Source organism: Callithrix jacchus, chromosome 10 (assembly GCF_049354715.1).
Source record: "Callithrix jacchus isolate 240 chromosome 10, calJac240_pri, whole genome shotgun sequence".
NCBI classification, from domain to species: Eukaryota; Metazoa; Chordata; class Mammalia; order Primates; family Cebidae; genus Callithrix; species Callithrix jacchus.
This window is the reverse complement of record NC_133511.1, coordinates 56,680,121-56,694,959: the sequence shown is the minus strand read 5'-3', so window position 1 is coordinate 56,694,959 and position 14,839 is coordinate 56,680,121. Positions and strand designations below refer to the sequence as shown.

General features: G+C 42.9%; 1 protein-coding gene and 1 pseudogene across 51 annotated transcripts in view; both read right to left on the bottom strand.

Annotated features, from left to right (window-relative positions):
* DLG2 (discs large MAGUK scaffold protein 2) overlaps nucleotides 1–14,839 on the bottom strand; it is a 2,299,762-nt gene that overhangs the window by 210,669 nt on the left and 2,074,254 nt on the right. The window lies entirely within an intron of this gene.
* Nucleotides 5,157–13,780, bottom strand: LOC103796144 (keratin, type II cytoskeletal 8 pseudogene; annotated as a pseudogene). The gene has a single exon (XR_013523194.1). The product of XR_013523194.1 is annotated as a keratin, type II cytoskeletal 8 pseudogene (transcript).

Here is a 14,839-nt window from a genome sequence, read left to right as displayed (position 1 = left end):
TGGTACCTGACCTTGGCCTGTTTGGAATGGGGCCACACAGCAGGAGGTGAGCGGTGGGTGAGTGAGCATTGCTGCCTAAGCTACACCTCCTGTCAGACCAGTATTTGCATTAGATTCTCACAGGAATGCAAGGCCTATTGTGAACTACACGTGTGGGGGATCTAGGTTGCTGCTTCTTGTGAGAATCTAACTAATGCCTGATGACTGATGATCTGAGATGAAACAGTTTAATCCCAAAATCATTCCCCTTACCCACCTGTTGGTGGAAAAATCGTCTTCCACAAAACCAGTTCCTGGTGCCAAAAAAGTTGGGGACCACTGCTTTAACTCATTTGATCTAGTAAGATTTCCAGACTTTTGTTCCCTATATGGTTACCTCTAGAAACAGCTTAATTATAACCATCTAGTAAAATGACCCTTGCGCTGAGCACAGGACTCCACCATGAGCTGAAAAGAAATGATACCCAAGAGTGGACCTGTGACTTGCCCAAAGTCACATCTCTGGTAAGTGAAGGGGGCACAATTCCAAGCCTGGGCTTTGACCTTCTTTGCTAGTTCTCATCCAACCTCTAAATACCGAGAAAGAATGAAGTCCCTTTCATTCCCTCTCCAACAGATCTTAAACAACACCATACTCTCATTCCAGCCCCATTTGCCTAGAGTCTGTGATCTTCTTTGAAACCCAGGCACACACTGGAACTGGCCCGGGCAACTGGGATATATGGTCACCCCTTTAGCTTACCTTAGTCATATTTGCCTTTGAATAAAGTTGCATGTATTCATAGACATAAGCCAAGACAATGAAATATATTAAAATATGAATAAAGGAGATTTTAAGAAATAATTTCTTAAAATATGCTTTTGTCTTCAGTCTACAATGAAGTTTAGATAACCTTTTCTTAGTGTATCCAATGAGTTTTCAAGTGCATTTTTCATTCATTTGTCCTTTGAAATGGACTTATTACCATTTAACGGTGATATGCAAACTTTGTCCTACCTACGCTTGCTATAGCTATCTAAGGATATGACATTCAGATTGACATGCATTGCTGGAGGGTGGTAAATATGAAGCTGGCATGACGTAACTAGATTTTCTCATTCACTTGTAAACAATTCTGTTTTTATTTCTGTCAATCCCAAGGTTTGGATTGAACTTTGGTTTTTTAGTCTTAAAGGAGGCATTTCATATGAGCTTCACAAATACTCATTACCAGAATATAAAGGTCTGAGCATGGTAGGTGGTCCAAAAATGCAGCCAACTTTTTCAAACTCCTTTTCAATTCAGAAAGCCATGCGAGGGAAATTAGTGAGGTTCTCTCCAGAGGTGGCTACCTTCCTTCTAGTTGGTCTAGATTCTGCTACTAATCATGTGCCGAAATTAAAGGAAGAGGGAAATGATGGTCCCCTGGCTTCCAGTCACTTTACAATTTCCTAGGGAAATGAAATAAAAAAACAAAACAAAACAAAACAAAATGACAACGCTTAAGCTGACGTTGATGGGAGAAATGGCTGTCTGGCATCACAGATGTGGTGGGTATTGAAGCAGGGTCAGATTTATGTAGAAACAAGGTAGAATGGAGGTCTTTCAGACTGATGCTTAAAAATAGCCATTTGTCAATTTGCCAAGAAAATCTATTTTTGATTCTTCCTTTCCAGCCTCACCTCTTCTCTGCACAGACAACACATTTTACAACTTAAGGACAAAAAACTACCAGTCTGAGGACACATCATGCTGTTTCATATCTCCATACTTTTGTATACGCTGCTCATTCTACCTGGGATAGCCTTGGTTATTTAAAATACTGCAGAGACCGGGCCGGGTGCGGCGGCTCAAGCCTGTAATCCCAGCACTTTGGGAGGTCGAGGTGGGTGGATCACGAGGTCAAGAAATCGAGACCATCCTGGTCAAAATGGTGAAACCCCGTCTCTACTAAAGATACAAAAAATTAGCTGGGCATGGTGGCGCGTGCCTGTAATCCCAGCTACTCAGGAGGCTGAGGCAGGAGAACTGCCTGAACCCAGGAGGCGGAGGTTGCAGTGAGCCGAGATCGCACCATTGCACTCCAGCCTGGGTAACAAGAGTGAAACTCCGTCTCAAAAAAATAAATAAATGAATAAATAAAATACTGCAGAGACATTCAGAGAAGTTATTCCTAGCCCTCCTAAGTAGAGTTAATCATTTCTTCCTCTGGGTTACCTCTGTACTTTTTTTTTTTTTTTTTTTAATTAATTAATTTATTTTTTTTTTAATTTTTTTTTAATTTTTTATTGGATTATAGGTTTTGGGGTACATGATCAGAGCATGCAAGACAGTTGCGTAGGTACACACATGGCAGTGTGCTTTGCTTTTCTTCTCCCCTTCACCCACATTTGGCATTTCTCCCCAGGCTATCCCTCCCCCTCCCACTGGCCCTCCCCTTTTCCCCCCAATAGACCCCAGTGTTTAGCACTCCCCTTTCTGTGTCCATGTGTTCTCATTTTTCATCACCCACCTATGAGTGAGAATATGCGGTGTTTCATTTTCTGTTCTTGTGTCAGTTTGCTGAGGATGATGTTCTCCAGATTCATCCATGTCCCTACAAACGACACGAACTCATCATTTCTGATTGCTGCATAATATTCCATGGTGTATATGTGCCACATTTTTCCAATCCAGTCTATTATCAATGGGCATTTGGGTTGATTCCAGGTCTTTGCTATTGTAAACAGTGCTGCAATGAACATTCGTGTACATGTGTCCTTATAGTAGAACGATTTATAGTCTTTTGGATATATACCCAGTAATGGGATTGCTGGGTCAAATGGAATTTCTATTTCTAAGGCCTTGAGGAATCGCCACACTGTCTTCCACAATGGTTGAACTAATTTACACTCCCACCAACAGTGTAAAAGTGTTCCTTTTTCTCCACATCCTCTCCAGCATCTGTTGTCTCCAGATTTTTTAATGATCGCCATTCTAACTGGCGTGAGATGGTATCTCAATGTGGTTTTGATTTGCATCTCTCTGATGACCAGTGACGATGAGCATTTTTTCATATGATTGTTGGCCTCATATATGTCTTCCTTCGTAAAGTATCTGTTCATATCCTTTGCCCACTTTTGAATGGGCTTGTTTGTTTTTTTCCTGTACATCTGCTTGAGTTCTTTGTAAATTCTGGATATCAGCCCTCTGTCAGATGGGTAAACTGCAAAAATTTTTTCCCATTCTGTTGGTTGCCGATCCACTCTAGTGACTGTTTCTTTTGCCGTGCAGAAGCTGTGGAGTTTCATTAGGTCCCATTTGTCTATTTTGGCTTTTGTTGCCAATGCTCTTGGTGTTTTGTTCATGAAGTCCTTGCCTACTCCTATGTCCTGGATAGTTTTGCCTAGATTTCCTTCTAGGGTTTTTATGGTGCCAGGTCTTATGTTTAAGTCTTTAAGCCATCTGGAGTTAATTTTAGTGTAAGGTGTCAGGAAGGGGTCCAGTTTCTGCTTTCTGCACATGGCTAGCCAGTTTTCCCAACACCATTTGTTAAACATGGAATCCTTGCCCCATTGCTTGTTTTTGTCAGGTTTATCAAAGATTGTATAGTTGTATGTATGTTGTGTTGCCTCCGGTGCCTCTGTTTTGTTCCATTGGTCTATATCTCTGTTTTGGTACCAGTACCATGCTGTTTTGATGACTGTAGCCTTGTAGTATAGTTTGAAATCCGGTAGTGTGATGCCCCCCGCTGTGTTCTTTTTGCTTAGAATTGACTTGGCTATGCGGGCTCTCTTTTGGTTCCATATGAAGTTCATGGTGGTTTTTTCCAGTTCTGTGAAGAAAGTCAATGGTAGCTTGATGGGGATAGCATTGATTCTGTAAATTACTTTGGGCAGTATAGCCATTTTCACGATATTAATTCTTCCTAACCATGAACATGGAATGTTTCTCCATCTGTTTGTGTCCTCTCTGATTCCGTTGAGCAGTGGTTTGTAGTTCTCCTTGAAGAGGTCCCTTACGTTCCTTGTGAGTTGTATTCCAAGGTATTTTATTCTTTTTGTAGCAATTGCGAATGGCAGTTCGCTCTTGATTTGGCTTTCTTTAAGTCTGTTATTGGTGTAGACGAATGCTTGTGATTTTTGCACATTGATTTTATATCCTGAGACTTTGCTGAAGTTGTTTATCAGTTTCAGGAGTTTTTGGGCTGAGGCGATGGGGTCTACTAGGTATACTATCATGTCGTCTGCAAATAGAGACAATTTGGCTTCCACCTTTCCTATTTGAATACCCTTTATTTCTTTTTCTTGCCTGATTGCTCTGGCTAGAACTTCCAGTACTATATTGAATAGGAGTGGTGAGAGAGGGCATCCTTGTCTAGTACCAGATTTCAAAGGGAATGCTTCCAGTTTTTGCCCATTCAGTATGATATTGGCTGTTGGTTTGTCATAAATAGCTTTTATTACTTTGAGATACGTTCCATCGATACCGAGTTTATTGAGGGTTTTTAGCATAAAGGGCTGTTGAATTTTGTCAAATGCCTTCTCTGCGTCAATTGAGATAATCATGTGGTTTTTGTTTTTGGTTCTGTTTATGTGGTGAATTACGTTTATAGACTTGCGTATGTTGAACCAGCCTTGCATCCCTGGGATGAATCCTACTTGATCATGATGAATAAGTTTTTTGATTTGCTGTTGCAATTGGCTTGCCAATATTTTATTGAAGATTTTTGCATCTATGTTCATCATGGATATTGGCCTGAAGTTTTCTTTTCTCGTTGGGTCTCTGCCGGGTTTTGGTATCAGGATGATGTTGGTCTCATAAAATGATTTGGGAAGGATTCCCTCTTTTTGGATTGTTTGAAATAGTTTTAGAAGGAATGGTACCAGCTCCTCCTTGTGTGTCTGGTAGAATTCGGCTGTGAACCCATCTGGACCTGGGCTTTTTTTGTGAGGTAGGCTCTTAATTGCTGCCTCAACTTCAGACCTTGTTATTGGTCTATTCATAGTTTCAGCTTCCTCCTGGTTTAGGCTTGGGAGGACACAGGAGTCCAGGAATTTATCCATTTCTTCCAGGTTTACTAGTTTATGTGCATAGAGTTGTTTGTAATATTCTCTGATGATGGTTTGAATTTCTGTGGAATCTGTGGTGATTTCCCCTTTATCATTTTTTATTGCATCTATTTGGTTGTTCTCTCTTTTCTTTTTAATCAATCTGGCTAGTGGTCTGTCTATTTTGTTGATCTTTTCAAAAAACCAGCTCTTGGATTTATTGATTTTTTGAAGGGTTTTTCGTGTCTCAATCTCCTTCAGCTCAGCTCTGATCTTAGTAATTTCTTGTCTTCTGCTGGGTTTTGAGTTTTTTTGATCTTGCTCCTCTAGCTCTTTCAATTTTGACGATAGGGTGTCAATTTTGGATCTCTCCATTCTCCTCATATGGGCACTTATTGCTATATACTTTCCTCTAGAGACTGCTTTAAATGTGTCCCAGAGGTTCTGGCACGTTGTGTCTTCATTCTCATTGGTTTCGAAGAACTTCTTTATTTCTGCCTTCATTTCGTTGTTTACCCAGTCAACATTCAAGAGCCAGTTGTTCAGTTTCCATGAAGCTGTGCGGTTCTGGGTCGGTTTCTGAATTCTGAGTTCTAACTTGATTGCACTATGGTCTGAGAGGCTGTTTGTTATGATTTCAGTTGTTTTGCATTTGTTGAGCAGTGCTTTACTTCCAATTATGTGGTCAATTTTAGAGTAGGTGTGATGTGGTGCTGAGAAGAATGTGTATTCTGTGGATTTGGGGTGGAGAGTTCTGTAAATGTCCACCAGGTTTGCTTGCTCCAGGTCTGAGTTCAAGCCCTGGGTATCCTTGTTGATTTTCTGTCTGGTTGATCTGTCTAGTATTGACAGTGGAGTGTTAAAGTCTCCCACTATTATTGTGTGGGAGTCTAAGTCCTTCTGTAAGTCATTAAGAACTTGCCTTATGTATCTGGGTGCTCCTGTGTTGGGTCCATATATGTTTAGGATCGTTAGCTCTTCTTGTTGTATCGATCCTTTTACCATTATGTAATGGCCTTCTTTGTCTCTTTTGATCTTTGTTGCTTTAAAGTCTATTTTATCAGAGATGAGAATTGCAACTCCTGCTTTTTTTTGCTTTCCATTAGCTTGGTAAATCTTCCTCCATCCCTTTATTTTGAGCCTTTGTGTATCCTTGCATGTGAGATGGGTTTCCTGGATACAGCACACTGATGCGTTTTGGATTTTTATCCAATTTGCCAGTCTGTGTCTTTTGATTGGTGCATTTAGTCCATTTACATTTAGGGTTAATATTGTTATGTGTGAATTTGATACTGCCATTTTGATTCTAAGTGGCTGCTTTGCCTGTTAGTTGTTGTAGATTCTTCATTATGTTGAAGCTCTTTAGCATTCAGTGTGATTTTGGAATGGCTGGTACTGATTGATCCTTTCTATGTGTAGTGCCTCTTTTAGGAGCTCTTGTAAAGCAGGCCTGGTGGTGACAAAATCTCTGAGTACTTGCTTGTTCGCAAAGGATTTTATTCTTCCTTCACTTCTGAAGCTCAGTTTGGCTGGATATGAAATTCTGGGTTGAAAGTTCTTTTCTTTAAGAATGTTGAATATTGGCCCCCACTCTCTTCTGGCTTGTAGTGTTTCTGCCGAGAGATCTGCTGTGAGTCTGATGGGCTTCCCTTTGTGGGTGACCCGACCTTTCTCTCTGGCTGCCCTTAGTATTCTCTCCTTTATTTCAACCCTGTTGAATCTGACGATTATGTGCCTTGGGGTTGCTCTTCTTGCGGAATATCTTTGTGGTGTTCTCTGTATTTCCTGCAATTGAGTGTTGGCTTGTCTTGCTAGGTGGGGGAAATTTTCCTGGATGATGTCCTGAAGAGTATTTTCCAGCTGGGATTCATTCTCTTCGTCCCCTTCTGGTACACCTATCAAACGTAGGTTAGGTCTTTTCACATAGTCCCACATTTCTTGGAGACTTTGTTCATTCCTTTTTGCGCTTTTTTCTCTGATCTTGGTTTTTCGTTTTATTTCATTGAGTTGGTCTTCGACTTCAGATATTCTTTCTTCTGCTTGGTCAATTCGGCTATTGAAACTTGCGTTTGCTTTGCGAAGTTCTCGTATTGTGTTTTTCAGCTCCTTTAATTCATTCATATTCCTCTCTAAGGTATCCATTCTTGTTATCATTTCCTCGAATCTTTTTTCAAATCTTTTTTCAAGGTTCTTAGTTTCTTTGCATTGATTTAATACATGATCTTTTAGCTCACAAAAGTTTCTCATTATCCATCTTCTGAAGTCTAATTCCGTCATTTCGTCACAGTCATTCTCCATCCAGCTTTGTTCCCTTGCTGGTGAGGAGTTTTGGTCCTTTCTAGGAGGCAATGTGTTCTGGTTTCGGGTGTTTTCCTCCTTTTTGCGCTGGTTTCTTCCCATCTTTGTGGATTTGTCCGCTGGTCCTCTGCGTAGTTGCTGACTTTTCGTTTGGGTCTCTGAGTGGACACCCAGAATGTTGATGATGAAGTATTTCTGTTGCTTGGTTTTCCTTCTACCAGTCTAGCCCCTTCGCTGTACGACTGTTGAGGTCCACTCCAGACCCTGCTTGTCTGGGGTGCACCTCTAGTAGCCGTGGCACAGCGAGGGATGCTACCAGTTTCTTTTTCTGCTCTGCTCTCTTTGTCCCAGGATGATGCCTGCCTAATGACAGTCTTTTGGATATAGAGGGGTCAGGGAGCTGCTTGAGGAGACAGTTTGTACTTTATAGGGGTTTAATTGCTGAGCTGTGCACTCTGTTGTTCATTCAGGGCTGTTAGGCTGCTATGTTTGATTCTGCTGCAACACAGCTCATTAAACAACCCTTTTTTTTTTCTCAAATGCTCTGTGTTGAGGGGTTTGGGCTTTATTTTTGGATGTCCGATCAGGTGTCCTGCCCAGCTCAAAGGCAGACTAGCCACTGTTTGGCTGCCGAGGCTCCGCCCTGCTGTTGTGTGATTCGCGCTGTTCCTGCCGGCTCTGCTGTGGTCTCCACCACGCCCTGCGGCGGAGTCTCTTCGTTGTAGCGTGTTGCCTCAGCAACTGCAGGCTGCGTCAGCAGTGGGCGTGTATCTCAGTAGGGACGGGTTGCCTCGGCAACGGCTGGCTGCGTCAGCAGTGGGCGTGTATCTCAGTTGGGGCGGGTTGCCTCGGCAACGGCTGGCTGCCTCAGCAGTGGGCGTGTATATCAGTTGGGGCAGGTTGCCTCCGTAGTGGTGGACGCCCCTCCCCCACAGAGCGTCTCGGACCTTCTGCCCCGGATAGTTTGAAATCGCGGTTTTTTTCGTCCCACTGGGTATCCCAAACGATCTGTCCCTGCAATCCCCTGGGCTGGGCTACTGTGCAAGTCTCATTCAGTCTCAAGTCCAGCCCTCTCAAGTCTCAGGTTGCCGGTTCAACAAGGCACCCGGACAAGCGCGCCCTGTGGGGATTGCTGGGTAGGGCCGGCCACCGCCGCCCCGGCTGCCGGCTTCGCCAGGCAGACCTACTGCCTGGCGTCCCGTGTCTTTTTATACTTGGGAGTTTCCCCGTTCTGTGGGCAACAAAGATCAGTCTGGAAATGCAGCACTGACTCACCGTTTGCGAATTCAACGCGGGCTCCAATCCTGGGTTGTTCTCACAGCGCCATCTTGAGTCCCCCATCACCTCTGTACTTTTTAAACACTAATATAATTGTACTCATACACTATTATTGTAATTTAAATTATAATAGAAGAAAAACTACATTTGTATATATGTGTGTATATATATAATATGTATATGTATATGTATATTCACCCCCACACGCATACATGTTTATACATAGGTCTTTATGCTAGACTGTGAGTTTCTAAAGCTCAGGAACAGTTACTTGCTCAGCACCAAATCGCTAGTCCCTGGTAATACTTAGAAGGCAATACATGTTTGCTGAGTTTAATGAAATCTCCAGGCAGCAAAAGTTTTTTCTTTATTCCATGACCAAAGAACTTCCTGGCCCATCAAAATGCTGTATTAGAATATTTTCCCAATCCTGAGCTTACATGAATTGATCCGTTTATTTACTGAACCCCAACTACTGTGTGCCAGGCAAGAGTGTTATGTTAGGTCCTAGGACTATCGTAGTGGGCAAAACAGACCTGGTCCTTCTCACGAACCCCTCCTCCTTACTCACACTCATTCAAATTACTCTTTCCTATTAATTTACTGCAAAATAATATTCTTGCCTCTAGCAATAACTTTTCAACTCAGAAGGCCACATATAAAAGCAAAGCAGTGCTGAGTATGTGTCTGCTGAAAAATGTAGAAAGAAACATTCCAGGCTGCTGTGTCTCACAGAACTCCATCTTTATGAATACATATGTAGATGTATGTATGTCTGTGTACATGTACATTTCTATGCCAATGTATACATATACTGTAGATACACAATACACAATAAAGGCTCGCAAAAGAATACAACCCACTTATAAACAGAATGATCCCTTGCCCTTTCAAACTTAAGTCCACTTAATTAAAAACCAAGCATAATTTGTACCCTTAATATAATGGCCTATGATTTTCAAGTTTAACTATTTTCATGTTGATTGCTATGTTTTGACCCTATTTTGAAGGTCCTTCAAGGTATTTTGCAAGGGTATTTATGCCCTGAAATAAAGAGGAACAGACAACATTTCCAACCTTGAAAAACAAAGGAAAAAATTTAAGACCAAACACGCATCAAAAGCTATCATGTATTTCTCTGTACCCAGAATAGTGCTAACCATTAGGTAGACACTAAATGAATACTTTCTAGATAACTCAATAAATGAAAGAACAAACACTTGCAATTATGGAGTACCTCATTAGGGCAAGCCAAAGGAAGAGCTATTGATTTAAGAGGGAAAGATGGTTCACCGGGCATGGTGGCTCAAGCCTGTAATCCCAGCACTGTGGGAGGCTGAGGTGGGCAGACCACGAGGTCAGGAGATTGAGGCCTTCCTGGCTAACACAGTGAAACCCCCTTTCTACTAAAAATACAAAAAAATTAGCAGGGTATGGTGGCACATGCCAGTAGTTCCAGTTACTAGGAAGGCTAATTAAGAACATGGCCCTGCAATGTGGTATTCTATTAATATTAAATGAAAATGTGTGTATTATCTAGTTTCAATTAGACTGCTACATTTGCAGCTTTCTAATATGAGCAAATGATGTTCAGTATATAGTACTTAAATTGAGATTTGTTTCTTAAGAATTAGATAAATGTAGGGGAAATCAAGGGGAACCCACACTGCTTGAATCACACATCCTGATGTAAAACTTGAAAATCTATATCCATTCATTTATCTTTTCATCCTTCTATCCAACACTACTGAGCCGCTCCTATGAGCAGTCAATGGAAGGACAAAGAAAAATCTGTCCTTGACTAATGAGCTCCCTCTGGTGATAAGATCCACATAAATGGATAATTATAATAAGATAAATATCATTACAGATATAAGCCTGGAGTATTTGATATACAGCAAGAAAGGCCCAACGGGTGGAGAGGAAAGGAAGAGAAGCATTTTTCAGGAAGACAATTAATCAATCAATCAATAAACAACGCTTGTTTATTTTTTGTTTCATCTATTGCCCTATTCACTTTCCCTCTCTTGTATTATTTTGAGGCAAATAATTTTATCCATGCAGATGTCAGTGTGTAGCTCTAAAGATAAGGATACTTGTTTCTAATACAAGCACAATGTAATTACCACATCTCAAATATTACCAGTAACTTGTTACCACATATATAATTGGTGTCCAAATCTCCAATTGACTCATCAATGTCGTGACTTGTTTTATCATTTATGTTTGTTTGAATTGAAATACACAAATGTTCATTGCTTACAATTTGTTACTTTTATGTGTTTACCCTATGTCTCTCTTTTTTCTTTATCCATTATTTATTGAAGAAGCCTGAGTTTCAAAGAATGACTGGAGGGTAAGACAAATAAAGGGTAGGAGAGTAAGGAAAGAAATCTAGAGAAATGGAACACCCGGAGAAAAAAATGTAGAAGCAATGAGGTTTTCCTCAATTTTCTTACACATGCAAACTCTGTGAGCATACTTACTTATTTTGGAAACATTGCTCAACGTACTCCTAACAACACTCTTCTCTATATATCTAGTAAATTCCTGTATCATCTTCACGCTCAGCTTCAGAAATTCTTCCCCACCATTTCTGTCTCATGTTGTCTCCATCCTCCCTCGAAGGATGTATCAGCTGGCATTTATCAACCAGTCTGCTTGGTGTGTTTGCACTAAGGCAGCATGTGAGACGCTAGGCATACAGGGATGGATGAAATCAAATCCCTGCCTTCAAGAAACTCATTGTGAGGCATTTTAGTAAGAAGTGAGGCAATGCCTATATTCTGGCCTAAAACCATACATTTTTCCATATAATTTTTAGTCATGACAAACACATCCTCATTGCTGTGCAAGAACTAGAGAGGAGAGTTTTTTAAAAAAGCTGTATTGCCATGGAATCATTAATGAATAGGTTTGCTCTTTCAGTTTCCATATAAAGGATGGAAAGCCACACTTTGTTAACAGGCTAAGCATTTTGTCTGTGTGTTTTATTGCTTTTTATAATGTCCTATGTTATGAAAAGGTCATGAGAAGACTTATACCGGAAGATCCGATAATGAAATTATAATGAATTTAGTACCCTATGGCTTACATTTTACTCTTTACGTTGCTAGTGGGGCAACTGAAGCAAGCAAGACAATAATGTATCATCCTGTGGTATTTTTAAAGGGTGTTCTTGATTTCTTGAATGTGGAAGGCCTATTAGCACTTTTTCTTCAATTAAGAGGCTGCCAATATTTCCTTGGGTTTGCTATTGGCCCATACAAGTAGAAAGATACGTCTTCATATTCACCATGCCAGCACCTAATATAGTGTCTTGCACATTGTGGGAAATGGTGGGTATCACATGTGCTGTCCTGGCACTTTCTAACTGTGTGACCAAGCCTCATTTTCTCCTCTATTTTCATAGTGCTACTGTAAGAAGTAAATGAGACAACATGTATTAAGTGCTTTGCATACAGCAGCAGTAAATAAATGGAGACTGTTTAATTAAATAAATGAATGTTAACAATTCTACACTCTGCCAGTGTCATTTACCCCTTTACCTCTGTCCTATCCAAAGCCCTGACCTGTCTTTCCAGATAACCGCAAATAATATCTCCTTTACCACTTTTATTTTTTTATCATTATTATTTTTTTCCGAGCTAGCTGAGATTTTATTTTGGACCAAAAAAAAAAAAAGCAATTGAATTGTTTTGCAACTGGAGGCATGGGCAAGGGGGGTCCCCAGGCAGTAAACTCCCCGCCGCTGGGCCGAGGACTAGGGCTGAGCGTCAGGTGGGTCTCCTGTTCCCTGCACTCCCCTGCACAGCAACCTCCCTCCTGGGCTCTGGGGCAGCCTCAGAAGGGGCAGGCTGGGAGGGGCTGTTGCAGCTGTTCACTTGGGCAGGACGTCAGAGGACTCGGACACCAGCCTCCCATCGCCGGTCTTGATCTTCTTCACAACCACAGCCTTGTGGCTGAAGGAGCTGGAGCCCGTGCCAGAGCCAAAGCTGAGGCCGTAGCTGAGGCCGGGGCTTGTGAGGCCCCCATAGGCAGAGCTCAGACCACCTGCATAGCCGCTGGTGGTCTTCGTGTGGATACTCATGTTCTGCATCCCGGACTCCAGCCGGCTCTCCTCGCCCTCCAGTAGCTTGCGGTAGGTGGCGATCTTGATGTCCAGGGCCAGTTTGACATTCATCAGCTCCTGGTACTCACGCAGCTGCTTTGCCATGTCCTGCTTGGCCCGCTGCAGGGCGGACTCCAGCTCCTGCTGCTTGGTATGAGCATCCTTACGTGCCTGCTCCCCGTGATGCTCAGCATCGCTAATGGTGGCCTCCAGGGAAGCCCTCTGGCCTTTGAGGCCCTCGATCTCAGCCTGGAGCCGGCTGATGTTCCGGTTCATCTTGGAGATCTCAGTCTTCGTAAGCAGCAGGTCATCCCCGTGCTTCCCAGCCAGCGTCTGCAGCTCCTCATACTTGATCTGGTATATGCTCTCCGCCTCAGCCCGGCTGCGGTTGGCGATCTCCTCCTACTGCGCCTTGACCTCGGCAATGATGCTGTCCATGTCCAGAGAGCGGCTGTTGTCCATGGACAGCACCACAGACGTGTCGGAGATCTGGGACGGCAGCTCCCGGATCTCCTCTTCATACAGCTGCCTGAGGAAGTTGATCTCGTCAGTCAGTCCTTCCAGGCGAGACTCCAGCTCTACCTTGTTCATGTAAGCTTCATCCACATCCTTCTTGATGAGGACAAATTCATTCTCCATCTCTGTAGCTTACTGATCTCTTCCTCATACTTGCTCTTGAAGTCCTCCACCAGCCCCTGCATGTTGCCAAGCTCCGCCTCCAGCTTCAGCTTCTCCTGGCCCAGAGTCTCCAGCTGCTGCCTCAGGTTGTGGATGTAGTTCTCAAACATGTTGTCCATGTTGCTCCTAGCCGTTTTCTGCTGCTGCAGGAGGCTCCACTTGGTCTCCAGCATCTTGTACTGCTGCTCCAGGAACTGCACCTTGTCGATGAAGGAAGCAAACTTGTTGTTGAGGGTCTTGATCTGCTCCTTCTCCTGGGTATGCACGGCCTGGATGTTGGGGTCCACATCCACCTTAATGGGGTTCAGCAGGCTCTGGTTGATGGTGACGGCGGTGATGCCTCCCATGCCTATGCCGCTGGCCCCAAAATAGCCTGCACCCAGGCCACCCCGGAAGCCACTACTGCTCACTCGGGAGAAGCTCAAGCGGGCACTGGGCCCATTCGTTAAGGAGTGGCTGCTGAAGGCCCTGGGGCCAGAGGTGGACACCTTGTAGGACTTCTGGGTCACCCTGATGGACATGGTAGAGGCAGGAGTGGAGGCAGGCGGGCTGAACTAGGGAGAGATTCCAGAAGGAGCGGAGAAGCTGCTTGTTCCCTTTACCACTTTTAAAAAATCATACAGGGCTGCCTTAAACATCTTAACACTTAGTTATATATCGTTTCTGTGTCTAAATGTTATTCTTCCTCATTGTAGCCGTAAGTTCTTTAAAAATAAGATGAATGTTACATAGAAGTGATGTCAAAATAATTACAACTAGCTGTGCCAGGTATTAATGCTTTAGTTGCTCAGTGGTAGAGATGTGTGAGAGTCCTAGCAAAGGGATTCAGGGGTTCCAGTTTGAAGCAGCTGGCAAAGGAGCACCCAGAGGGCCCAGGGCAGAAGCTATTTTCTAACAAAAATATATTTCAATATTTTAAGAAGCAAAAGCACTGCCTGCAGCCCGAGTCTTAGTAGTGGAATCTTTGATACTTCTTTGGCGTTCTCTATTATCAGGAACTCAATACACTTACTGATGAGGTAAGAAATTCATCCAAGGAACAGTTTCTCTGTACAAGGAAGCCACAAAACAAGACATAGATTTGATCTGGTTTGTGCTATGGGGAAGGGAAGTTATGCCATGGGATAATAGCACCTTTTAATGCTATATGACATATGTGTTTTTTTTTAGATGGAGTGTAGCTCTGTTGCCAGGCTGGAGTGCAGTGGCACAATCTCTGCTCACTGTAACCTCTGCCTCCCAGGTTCAAGCGATTCTTCTGCCTCAGTCTCCAGAATAGCTGGGACTACAGGCATGCACCACCACACCCAGCTAATTTTTGTATTTTTAGTAGTGACGGGATTTCATCATGTTGGCCAAGATGGTCTCGATCTCTTGACCTCATGATCCGCCAGCCTCGGTCTCCCAAAGTGCTGGGATTACAGGTGTGAGCCACTGTGCCCGGTGACATGTGTGCTTTTAAAT